The sequence below is a fragment of the Ascaphus truei genome, chromosome 2, assembly GCF_040206685.1.
Source record: "Ascaphus truei isolate aAscTru1 chromosome 2, aAscTru1.hap1, whole genome shotgun sequence".
NCBI classification, from domain to species: domain Eukaryota; kingdom Metazoa; phylum Chordata; class Amphibia; order Anura; family Ascaphidae; genus Ascaphus; species Ascaphus truei.
This window is the reverse complement of record NC_134484.1, coordinates 481,112,757-481,125,052: the sequence shown is the minus strand read 5'-3', so window position 1 is coordinate 481,125,052 and position 12,296 is coordinate 481,112,757. Positions and strand designations below refer to the sequence as shown.

The following is a 12,296-nucleotide window of genomic DNA, read 5'->3' as shown; positions in this document are numbered from 1 at the left end:
ACGGGCACAGAGTATACCGCCAGAGGTCACTACACACACACACACACACACACACACACACACACGGGGGCACAGAGTATACCGCCAGACGTCACTACACACACACACACACAGGCACAGAGTATACCGCCAGACGTCACTACACACACGGGCACAGAGTATTCCGCCAGACGTCACTACACACACAGGCACAGAGTATACCGCCAGATGTCACTACACACACACGGGCACAGAGTATACCGCCAGACGTCACTATACACACACACACGGACACAGAGTATACCGCCAGACGTCACTACACACACACACGGGCACATGGTATACCGCCAGACGTCACTACACACACGGGCACAGAGTATACCACCAGACATCACTACACACACACGGGCACAGAGTATACCGCCAGACGTCACTACACACACGGGCACAGAGTATACCGCCAGGCGTCACTACACACACACAAGCACAGAGTATTCCGCCAGGCATCACTACACACACACGCACACACACAAGCACAGGTATACCGCCAGGCATCACTACACACACACACACGGGCACAGAGTATACCGCCAGGCGTCACTACACACACACACGGGCACAGAGTATACCGCCAGAGGTCACTACACACACACACACAAGGGCACAGAGTATACCGCCAGACATCACTACACACACACACACACACACAGGCACAGAGTATACCGCCAGACGTCACTACACACACGGGCACAGAGTATTCCGCCAGACTTCAATACACACACGGGCACAGAGTATACCGCCAGACGTCACTACACACACAGGCACAGAGTATACCGCCAGACGTCACTACACACACACACGGGCACAGAGTATACCGCCAGACGTCACTACACACACACACACAGGCATAGAGTATACCGCCAGACGTCACTACACACACACACACGGGCACAGAGTATACCGCCAAACGTCACTACACACACGGGCACAGAGTATACCGCCAGACGTCACTACACACACACACACACACACGGGCATAGAGTATACCGCCGGACGTCACTACACACACACACGGGCACAGAGTATACCGCCAGACGTCAGTACACACACACACAGGCACAGAGTATACAGCCAGACGTCACTACACACACACGGGCAAAGAGTATACCGCCAGACGTCACTACACACACACACACAGGCGAAGAGTATACCGCCAGACGTCACTACACACATACACACGGGCACAGAGTATACCGCCAGAAGTCACTACACACACACACACACACACGGGCACAGAGTATACCGCCAGAAGTCACTATACACACACGCACAGAGTATACCACCAGACGTCACTACACACACACGGGCACAGAGTATACCGCCAGATGTCACTACACACACGGGCACAGAGTATACCGCCAGGCGTCACTACACACACACACAAGCACAGAGTATTACGCCAGGCATCACTACACACACACACGGGCACAGAGTATACCGCCAGGCGTCACTACACACACACACACACGGGCACAGAGTATACCGCCAGGCGTCACTACACACACACACACACACACAAGGGCACAGAGAATACCGCCAGACATCACTACACACACACACACACACACACACAGGCACAGAGTATACCGCCAGACGTCACTACACACACGGGCACAGAGTATTCCGCCAGACGTCACTACACACACGGGCACAGAGTATACCGCCAGACGTCACTACACACACAGGCACAGAGTATACCGCCAGACGTCACTACACACACACACACACACACACACGGGCACAGAGTATACCGCCAGACGTCACTATACACACACACACACACGGACACAGAGTATACTGCCAGACGTCACTATACACACACGCACAGAGTATACCGCCAGACGTCACTACACACACACACAGGCACAGAGTATACCACCAGACGTCACTACACACACACGGGCACAGAGTATACCGCCAGACGTCACTACACACACGGGCACAGAGTATACCGCCAGGCGTCACTACACACACACACACACACACAAGCACAGAGTATTCCGCCAGGCATCACTACACACACACGCACACACACAAGCACAGGTATACCGCCAGGCATCACTACACACACACACGGGCACAGAGTATACCGCCAGGCGTCACTACACACACACACACGGGCACAGAGTATACCGCCAGGCGTCACTACACACACACACACGGGCACAGAGTATACCGCCAGAGGTCACTACACACACACACACACACACAAGGGCACAGAGTATACCGCCAGACGTCACTACACACACGGGCACAGAGTATTCCGCCAGACGTCACTACACACACAGGCACAGAGTATACCGCCAGACGTCCCTACACACACACACAAGGGCACAGAGTATTCCGCCAGACGTCACTACACACACGGGCACAGAGTATACCGCCAGACGTCACTACACACACAGGCACAGAGTATACCGCCAGACGTCACTACACACACGCACACACGGGCACAGGGTATACCGCCAGACGTCACTACACACACACACACACGGGCACAGAGTATACCGCCAGACGCCACTACACACACACACACGGGCACAGAGTATACCGCCAGACGTCACTACACACACACACGGGCACAGAGTATACCGCCAGACGTCACTACACACACACACACACACACACACGGGCACAGAGTATACCGCCAGACATCACTACACACACGGGCACAGAGTATATCGCCAGACGTCACTACACACACGGGCACAGAGTATACCACCAGACATCACTACACACACGGGCACAGAGTATACCACCAGACATCACTACACACACGGGCACAGAGTATACCACCAGACATCACTACACACACGGGCACAGAGTATACCGCCAGACGTTACTACACACACGGGCACAGAGTATACCGCCAGACGTCACTACACACACACACACACACACACACACACACACAAGGGCACAGAGTATACCGCCAGACGTTACTACACACACGGGCACAGAGTATATCGCCAGACGTCACTACACACACGGGCACAGAGTATACCACCAGACATCACTACACACACGGGCACATAGTATACCGACAGATGTCACTACACACACGGGCGCAGAGTATACCGCCAGACGTCACTACACAGACGGGCACAGAGTATACCGCCAGACGTCACTACACACACGGGCGCAGAGTATATCGCCAGACGTCACTACACACACGGGCACAGAGTATACCGCCAGATCTCACTACACACACGGGCACAGAGTATACCGCCAGACGTCACTACGCACACGGGCACAGAGTATACCTCCAGACGTAACTACGCACACGGGCACAGAGTATACCGCCAGACGTCACTACACACACGGGCACAGAGTATACCGCCAGACGTTACTACACACACGGGCACAGAGTATACCGCCAGACGTCACTACACACACGGGCACAGAGTATACCGCCAGACGTCACTACACACACGAGCACAGAGTATATCGCCAGACGTCACTACACACACGGGCACAGAGTATATCGCCAGACGTCACTACACACACGGACACAGAGTATACCGCCAGACCTCACTACACACACGGGTGTGATGGATTGGATAAAATGCCTATTTCTTCATCTGTAATACTTTGCTATGATTCCTTACTCAAAATGGCTACCGCAGCTTCCCCTCTCTTCAAGTAAGGAAGATGGCACCGAGGAATTCCACTCAAATGCGGATGTGTTAAAAAACTGCAATAACAAGACCATAAATCATAACAACAAGACCATACAAGGACAAGACCTAACAAAGAACCAATGAGACAAATAACCTGAGACAGCTCCTTTGCATACAAACCCCCTCCCCTACAGCCCCTTTATAGGAACGTGGTCTGTAGGAATAAAGTCAGACATGATCATTCTGAACGTGTGTCAGCGTGATTTTTTCTCAGTGCACGTATTACCTACGTAGGAAACTAATCAGGACGGGGACAGATACTCTGCAGACGGTTGTTCTGATCCAAATCACGGGCACAGAGTATATCTCCTGACCTCGATATACACATACACACACGGGCACAGAGTATACCGCCAGACGTCACTACACACATACACACACGGGCACACAGAGTATACCGCTTGCGGAAGCGTAGGCGAGCCCCTACTAAAGCCGCTCTCCTTGCGGCTGTAGGGGCTCACTGGTAAGCACCAGCACGCCTCAGCCTTACGCGCTGACCATGCCCGATGCCTTAGATTGACATCCTCAGAGTTGCTAGGCCCGCCCTTGAATACTGATACATTATTCAAAGCTTGAATACCCACACACAGGCCTAAGAAAGGAATTAACCTCTCCACTGCCCGACAGAGGAAAGGCCCAGAAAAAGAAGTAACTGCCGACAGGCTATGCTACACATAGATGGAGATATGTATATCGAAGGCCTGGGACACATTGGTTAAATCAGTGCGGAGGCGCACTGAGGCTCAGGGAAAGCGGTGCTTTCCCTGGCCTTACACAGCGCGCCGTCCGTGGGTGTGTCAGATTCGTGTCTGGGGGCGGGCCAGTGACGTCACGGAGCTGGTTCGCCCTCATTGGGCGAACCGCTCACATGACCGGCCCTGCGCTCCGGCGAGCGCCAAATTTGAAAACTTGGTGAGACACACGCTTCCCCAAGCGTGCGCGAGACCCTGCTAAAGCTGCTCTCATTGCGGCTGCAGGGGCTCAGTGCCGAGTGTGAGCGCGGCTCAGCCTTGCTCACACCACTATCTGGAAGGCCGGGGAGAGAGCGAGCGAGAGAATGAATCCACTCCAGCAGGAGCAGACACAAGACAGCACTCAATGGTAAGTAAGAAAACTTGTATTCAAAAATAAACATAGCACAAACATGACCAACGTTTTGGTCCTCGTGGGACCTTCCTCAGGGTGGTGCTTGAGACTAATGGTCAGTGGATCCCTTAAATCCCCCACAAAATGACTCAACCAGAGTAGCTGATTGGCCGTGCATCAAGTCCCATGGTCAGACCCAAAGTCGCTGATGTCGTACTATGCCCGTCATCAGCACAGCTGCATGATCCACAGGGATCAGAATTGTGTATGCAGTACCATCAGGCCGCCACTGCGAGGGAAGAAAGTGTCTTCTGTAACCATGGTGCCGTGCTGCTGGAGACCGTTACGCCGTGGTCCATCGAAGAGGACTCAACGGCTTAGCTATACGCACATCCGCGGCCCCGTCACCACATAAGTAGGCAGCGCGGCATCTCACACAGTGGGGAGATACGCAATCGATCCCTCACATCCTGGCAATCATGATGGTGGATATAGTATCTAACTGCACATCCATGGAAACACCCCCCAATCCATATAAAAAATACCCCCCCACCCCCAATCCATATAAAAAATACCCCCCCAATCCATATAAAAAATACCCCAACCCCCCCAATCCATATAAAAATACCTCAACACCCACCAATAAATAGAAAAATACGCCAAAACCCATATATAAAAATCAGACTTACCTGCAAGGGGGGAGGGGAGTGGCGTGCCGGTGCCTGCGGGTGTTGGTAGCGGTGCTGGGGGGGGCCAGATGCTGCTGGTGACCGATGCTGCCGGGGGCGGCGGTACAGGGGTGTCCCGCATCTGCGGGGTGTAGTGGGACGGCCCTGTCCTGCAGGTGGGGTTGGCAGTGCAGCAAGGGGGTGGCGATGCAGCGCGGGGGGTGGCGATGCAGCGGGGGGCCCGGCGGCTGGACACAGCAGTTGCCGCCGGCCCCGCTGCAGGCACCACGCCACTTTACTGGGGTGGGGCCGATGCTGCTCGATTGCGGGACAGCCCGGGGGCAATGGGGGAGGGCGGCGGTTCTGGCCCGATGGGGAGGGGGGGTAGCGGGACGGCCTGATGACTTTGGGGGTGGGGGAAGGTGGCGGTGCTGCGAGGGGCCCGGCAGCTGGGCCCGGCGGCTGGTCACAGCAGTTGCCGCCCTGTTGCACCTCTCTCCCGATGCTGCTCCTGCGCACGCCGGGCCTCCCTCTCATGCCGGCGCGCTGGGCCTCCCTCTCACGCCGGCGCGCTGAGCCTCCCTCTCACGCCGGCGCACCAGAAGCTTAACCCAGCCTACTTCTGGCACTGCCACTGGGAGACCCAGCGATTTATTATTATTTTTTTTTAGTTAATTGGCCCCCGCTGTTGGTGAGATTGTCATTATGTTTCTCACCAGCACCATGTGCAGCTCTCACCAGGGGGCACTCACCGCACCTTGCTTGGGAGCCCACCAGGGGTCACTGTTCCATATGAGCTCAGGAGGAGCTGGTTAGAGGCGCTCTGGCCTCCCCTCTTCCCTCTCTATGGTCACTCTGCTGCAGCCGGATGTGCTGGTGTGTGAGGTCTGATTCCGGCAGGAAACACTGATCCTGAGCACAGACTGTCCCACATCCTGAGGGCGGAATCCAGGTCACTCCCACAGGGAAGGACTGAGAGATCACAGGGGCTCCCCCCACCCTCCATAGGAAGTACACACACAGTGAGGGGGGGATAAAGTGCACATCTCAGGCACTGAGGGGGGGGACACACTGAGGAATAGGCTCTGCAGCCTCTAAGTCCCTTTTCCTGTGTCCCCCTCACATTGTCCACCCCCTGCTGCACAGAGATCTTCAGCCTGTGTTATTGGGTAAGTGCTTTCCTCCTCCTCCCTTCCCCTCCCTTGTGTGACCTGTGCACATTAACCCAGTGCTGCTCTGAGCTTCCTTACACACAGGAGCCTGAGAGGCTGAGCCTCTGATAGTGAGGGGGGGCCTCTGGCACTGGGGGGGTTACTCCTCCTGTATCACAGGGACTGGGAGATAATGGGGGTTATTTTACATTGGGAATTAACATTAGGAATCAGTGAGGATAAGATTGGGAAAGTTATTAAATAGAGTTAGAAAGTAATTAGATTGAGGGAGTATTGGTTGGAGTTTAACTCCTTCATTACCACAGGGGCCAGCATCATGTGTGTGTTATGGGCTATAGCTTCTCTGTGTGAGGCTGACACGTTTGCCTGGGGACAGTCCTGGTCTGACAGTATGTTCTGATGTCCCAAATATCTGCTGCGTTCTCTCATGTCCCAGTTTTAAAGAATGTGTCTGGGACAGGAGGAGAGAGGGGGGTGGTCTGTGTAGAGGAGGGGAGGGGGTGGTCTGTGCAGAGCTGGAGATGTAGAAGTGAGACACAGGGCCCTCTTCCCTCCCCCAATCTGCAGTGCAGAACTACAGCTGAGGGAGATTAGGGTGACCCCAGGCATAGAGGTGGGTGCTGTGTCTGGGTCTCTGTGTATGCACCGCCATATAGAAACCCAAGCATGTGGTAGCCTTGTGTCTCTAGCATACAAGGGGCTAACCCCTCATTTTCTAAATGGTGCAAATATACAAGATCACAGAAAGCAGTGTACACACCTGCACTTATTAATACACACACACATCAAGCAGTGTGCACACCTGCACTTATTAATACACACACACGCACACACAATAAGCAGTTTACATACACAGCTATATACTGTACATGCATGTAAACTGGCCCATGTACATACATATGTAGCCCTGGCTAGAATTGGCTATCAGTTTGCCCTCCTCCTGTGCAGTCATTTCTGGTAAGGGTAGGTTACCATGAGTAATCATGGGTTTTCCCCACTCATTGCAGTGCAATCAGAGAAGGTAGTGTCATCAGGTCTTGTGTCCAATTAGAGGCATAGGAGTGATGCTTACTGGATCTGTATTTAATGCACTGTACTTCCTGATTTAGTCAGTCTGCCTCTACCTTGAGAGGCAATGTCTACCTGTGATCAGTGTGCAGGGCTCTGCATACTGTGTGCCCTCCCCTTGGGGAGCAGTGGGAGACTATTCCTCTGATAAGGGAAGAGCTGGGACTGCTTTTAGTGCACGTAGGCTGGGAGTGAAGTCCAGGGACATCCTGAGGGTGGAAACCCTGAAAGCTGATACCGACTGCTGTGCTGAATATAGGACCTGTGTTTTATTATACCTCTTGTCTGAGAGTGAAGTCTATTGGGAAGAGGGTGAAGAGATTCTCCTGAAGAGACTTCTCCCCATACACCTTGGGGCTGCACGAGATGGAGGCGTTGCACCTGTGAGTACGATTCGGGCAAAACCCCAGAAACCTGTCCTGTCATCCCCCTATAACACCCTGTGGGAGACTCGGGGCCCCCTAGTACCAGCAGGTCTGCACCACACTACAAGATGTAACCAGAGTAGTATCATGTAACCATGATAGGCCCTATATGAGATTGGGAGGAATCAGGGTTACACATACATAAACAAACATCTATAAACATGCAAACATACACCCACTAATATGTACAGTATTTGTGATTTGCTATAAAGGTGTGTACGTAAAAGAAAGTGTATGTGACGGTGAAGGGATTAACCAGGCTTATAATAAAGGTCAAGCCCACTTGGTTAACCCTGACCCGTGTGTTAGGGTCTTAGTGTCAGCTCTGGGACCCAGATGTCGAGAATTTATTACTGCAACTGTATACTAATTTTGGCGACATTAAATAATGATGAGATTTTTGCCTTTACTGGGATGCTGGGATCGGGAAGTTTCTAGGCTGTAAGTTTCAGGGTGGGTTTGGCGTAGAAGGTCTTTGCAGAATATGTCTATGTATCGGGGTTCCGGGTTATGGGATACCCCAAGATTTGTATCCGGAGATTGAGTGTTATCCTCTGATACAGCTAAGCGCATTACTCCGCCAACCTCATTACTCCGCCAACCTCGTACCCTGCAAAAACGCTCTTGCGACACAGCCAGAGTTCCTGCTGCAGCATCTTCCAGACAAAGTGAAGGGGTTAAAATATATCTGCCGGTATCCACAGAGTCCTTAGTATAGCAAGGGGCTGCCCAGTATAGCAAAGGAACCTACATCCATGCCCAGGTATCCAGAGCCTAGAGTAGGTGTTCAGGAAGGGGCTCACGCTAAGGTTATGAAGCTGAGCAGATTTGCAGTGTTTTAAAAGGTTAAAGTATTTTTCTAATGTGTGCCAAGAATGAGGCTAGTGAATGTAGGGAATATTTACACTCACTCTATTCCTGACACCAGAATAAGAACTCAACTTTTAGCACGCAGAAGACAGGACACCACATCTCACATCTTTTATTAAACGGGAGTAGTTTAATACGTATAGATATTGCTGACCTGTATATGAGCTGAGGGCTTTCTAAGTCATGGATTCTGGAAGGCACACGTGGCTACCAGGCTTGGCGCCACTGTGTCTGTCCAAGGGCCATACTTGAAAAGTCTCAGAGATGCCTAGGTGTTAGGCCAGATGGGGCCCTGCCATTATTCTGGAGCACCCATATCCTGGCCTGACACAAGGCAACCTCACCCTTTGCCCAAGACCCAGACTCTGTGGAGTCTCGCACCGTGGGGGGTGAAGGGGCAGAGAGGAATATTTCACCTGCCCCTAGAAAAAGACTCAGGGGTGGGAAACCCTGTCTGATTGTCTGGGGAAATTGCTAAGGTTTTTAATTGGGCTGCAGGGTTTCTGGGAATGAATACCAGAGGTTTTTAAAGACTCTGCCACCGCTCAGATTTGTCAGTTTTCCAAGATTCTAAGCAAATTCCAAGCGCCACACCAACAGCGGCGAAGTAACAGATGTCCAGGACTTTTTGTGAGTAACTACCGGTCAGTGGAAAGTGCTCTAAAAAGGTGATCTGAAGGAATTTCGTTCGGAAACTGGTTTATTTGTTAGCCCCATCCCCAGTAAGTGTGTTAATCTTGAATTGTGTAACATTGTGTGTTCGTCTTATATAAGAAATAAATTACCATTTGTTTTACCATCTTGATTTACTCAATCAAATGTATATGTGTGTGTATATATATAAATGCTCACAGACTCACTATCTCACAGGAAGGCAATCCAATAGGAGACCATTTCTCACAGCTAGGTCATTCCATCTCTGACCTTTCTGTGCTGGTCCTGAGAGGACAACTCAGAAATACACTAGAATGAACTTGGGAACTGAAATTCAGGCACTTTTTTTATTCCAATAATAATGGTTTGAATTGAGTTTATGATACATTACAGCTAACATGCTCTCATATTAGAGACATGTATGTACTATTATCTCCACTCGCATTGCTTCCATGTCCCAGTCTTTGTGCATAGGTATGCATGATTGCATGTGTGTATCTATGCATCCCCATGTATTTTTTTATTATAATATATATATTATAATAAAATATTATTATATATTATTGAATGGAGGAGACTACGTTGGAGGATTGGCACGTGTATGTCCCTTGGATTTAGATTTGGTTATTTTGGTGATGTGGATAGTGTCCGCTGTGAAGATATTCTTACATGTTTTGCCTCCTGGACTGTTGCAAGGATATGTGTCTTGTGTTGTGTGGCTGTCCCGGGGGGAGTTGGTTTCTGATTATTAGACTATAGAGAGATTAGGAGGCTGTATGAAAGGAGAGGTGGTGTAGGAAGAGTCTGTGTCAGGAGGTCGACCTCGTTGAGTCTCGGTTGGAGTTCTGTGATAATATCTTTGAGGGTTTCCAGTGCTGGGTTGTGGGTCACAGACAATGATCCAGGAGGAGGCGCAAGGTCAGGCTCACAGGCAGGAAACAAGGCAGGGTGAAGATCAACAGGAACTGTGCTCTGGCAACATCCTGGAGGAAGTCCTGCCTCTTTATAGGCAGGACGCCAGTCACCAAGATGGCCCTTGCAGTCTCAGTGTGGGCGGGAGTAAAGATCCAAGAAAAATGCAAATAATGCACCAAGCAGCGCACTGCCCAAGGGACACAGGTGTACAAAAAATGAAAAATCAATTTATTATCAGTCAGACATGACAAACAAGGAGGTATACACCCTCCAACGCGTTTCACACAAAGTGCTTTATCAAGGAGTGGGCTTTATGGGCGGGAGTAAAGGACTGCCAGGGAACAAGATGAACGTTGTGGTTTCAGGGTGGGCGTTGATGCTAGTGCACATTATATGCTTGGATTAACCTCTTCAATACCAGCTGAACTCTCACTATAGGGTTAAATCAGACAGGACGGAGCTGCACAATTGGTTCTCCTGTGAACACTCTTCCTCTGGCAGTGTTATTGTGACCATAAGAATAGTGTGTTTAGCTGGGTTACATGTTACAGACACTTATTTATGGGATAACCTTTGCCGGATGGGAATTTGCTTAGAAATTTCTTGTTACACGACCCAGATAATCTGACCTCTAAGGCTGCGCTTATAGTGCCGGCGACGCGACCGATGACGTCACCTGTCGCCATTGTGATAGTTGTAATTTAAGTAAAGGGGAAGGCAACGGGACAGAGAAGCTCTCTGAATGGCCACAAGGGGAGACCGTCGCCGGAAAAAATCAAATAACAGTGACTAGCAGATTTTTGTTAGCGCCGTCGCATGGTCGCACCGTCGCGTGCACTATGAACACTGATGACGGCCACAATGCATTTGTTTTTTAGGCAACGTCGTGTCGCTATAAGCGCAGCCTAAATCTGACAAGAAATTAAACATGACCTAAAGTTTGGGATAGCAGTGGGAAATGTAAGAGAAGGCGTAACATGCCTGAGGGCTTTCCCTGAATTGTATTGTTTGTCTTTATTTATATAGCGCCGTTAATGTACATAGCGCTTCACAGTAGTAATACATGTGGTAATCGTATAAATAACAAATAATATAAATAAAAGTCATGGGAATAAGTGCTTCAGACATAAAAGTAACATTAGGGAAGAGGATTCCCTGCTCGAGGAGCTTACAGTCTAATTGGTAGGTAGGGAGAATGTACAGAGACAGTAGGAGGGAATTCTGGTAAGTGCGTCTGCAGGGGGCCAAGCTTTATGTATCGTGTCCAGGATTATCCACAGTGCTATTCATATGCTTCTTTAAGCAAGTGTGTCTTAAGGTGGGTCTTATAGGTGGATAGAGAGGGGGCTAGTCGGGTATTGAGGGGAAGGGCATTCCAGAGGTGTGGGGCAGTCGGTGAGAGAGGTTTAAAGCTGGAGAGCCTTTAGATACAAAGGGGGTAGAAAGAAGACATCCTTGAGAAGAACGCAAGAGTCGGGATGGTGCATAGTGAGAAATTTAGGGCTGAGATGTAAGGAGGGGCAGAAGAGTGTAAAGCTTTAAAAGCGAGGAGGAGAATTGAATGTGAGATGCGGGATTTGATCGGAAGCCAGGAGAGGGATTTCAGGAGGGGATTCACAGACACAGATTTAGGAAAGAGCAGAGCGATTCTGGCAGCAGCGTTTAGGATAGATTGTAGGGGAGACAGGTGAGAGGCAGGAAGGCCGGACAGCAGGAGGT

General features: G+C 50.8%; 1 protein-coding gene across 1 annotated transcript in view; it reads left to right on the top strand.

Moving 5' to 3' along the window:
* The first annotated feature begins 6,379 nt into the window (after positions 1-6,379).
* Positions 6,380-12,296, top strand: part of LOC142488384 (uncharacterized) — an 87,147-nt gene continuing 81,230 nt past the window's right edge. The window contains exon 1 of the mRNA XM_075588852.1: positions 6,380-6,642. The gene's annotated coding sequence lies outside the window, so the exon portion shown is untranslated. The remainder of the gene's footprint in view (positions 6,643-12,296) is intronic.